This window comes from Myotis brandtii, unplaced genomic scaffold (genome assembly GCF_000412655.1).
Source record: "Myotis brandtii unplaced genomic scaffold, ASM41265v1 scaffold29, whole genome shotgun sequence".
NCBI classification, from domain to species: Eukaryota; Metazoa; Chordata; class Mammalia; order Chiroptera; family Vespertilionidae; genus Myotis; species Myotis brandtii.
In genome coordinates this window covers 398,200-399,417 of record NW_005361075.1, presented here as the reverse complement: position 1 = coordinate 399,417, position 1,218 = coordinate 398,200, and positions in this window count along the sequence as shown.

Here is a 1,218-nt window from a genome sequence, read left to right as displayed (position 1 = left end):
GGGGCCCCCCCCGCCCCCCGCAGCCTCCCAACCCCTTCTTTGAACCCTGCTGGACTCCGGAAGGAGGGGGTGGGTGGGCGCAGGGAGGCCCCTCCCTGGCTCCTCACGGAGTGTCTGGGAGGAAGAGGCAGACCCCAGGCAGAGCCACCTCGTCATGACCACTGAATTCCACTCGGCCGGCCCCTGGCCGTGAGACCTTGGGCACAGGATTCAACACGACTGAACCTTCCCCGGTCTCGGTTTACCCTTCTGTAAAGTGAAAATAGAAGCACCTCGCAGTTATTTTGAGAAGTTGACATATCATATATAAAGTATCGGCCCCAAATGTAGCTGATAGTATTAGCTACCTTAGAGTGTGTAAATAAGGCAAAGAACTAGAGATTCCCACCCCCACTGAGTGACCCTAGAATGTTCCACCAATTCTTCCCCCAAATCACTACCTATGCTACAGGCTTCTGTTCCCCCTCTCACCAGGCAGGCAGACCCCTCAGCCTCCACACTCTTCTGCCTGGGCTTGTGTGTGTTGCCCTCTGCTGTCAGTGGGAAGAACTGCATCCTCCTCTGCCCTCTGGGGGCTAGAAATCTGAGCCTGGAAGGACAGGGCACCCAGGAAGGCGGAAGGTGTTCCTAGAATCTGGGGAAAGCTCTATGGAACCCATAAAGGGACCCAGAGCAATAGGGCCCAGAGCGGTTTGGGAGTGGGACAGGGACTGGACCACCTGTGTTCTAAGAAAAAGTTTGGGCAGATGAAACTGATTGGAAGAGGACCTTGAAGAAGGCTTCCCAGTGAGGCAGAGAGAGAGGTCAGGGGAAGGGAGCTACACGAAATAGTTACCTCCTTTCCAGCGACGCCCCAGCCTGACAAAGACTGAAAGACTGGGGACGGGCTGCACACGGAGGAGGAGGAGGAGGAGGAACACCTGTGATGCCCAGAGACACACGGAAAGGGGGCCCCTGGGGGTGAGGGAGGGTGCCTTCACACACCCCGAGGATGGGAAGAGGTGAATTGAGTCTGTCTTCAGGCAGAAAAAGGCTCTGGCAGGGCTGGAGCGGGTCCCCTGGAGTGTCTTCCTGAAAACGTTGAGAACCCGGCTGAAGATGAACAACTCCGGGGGATCCCGGCCTCCTCTGCTCCCCATTCCGCTCCCCACTCCCTCCCCACTCCCTCGGTCCCTTACAAAGAGAGCAAGTCAGACAAGAGGAAGAACTGATAACCAT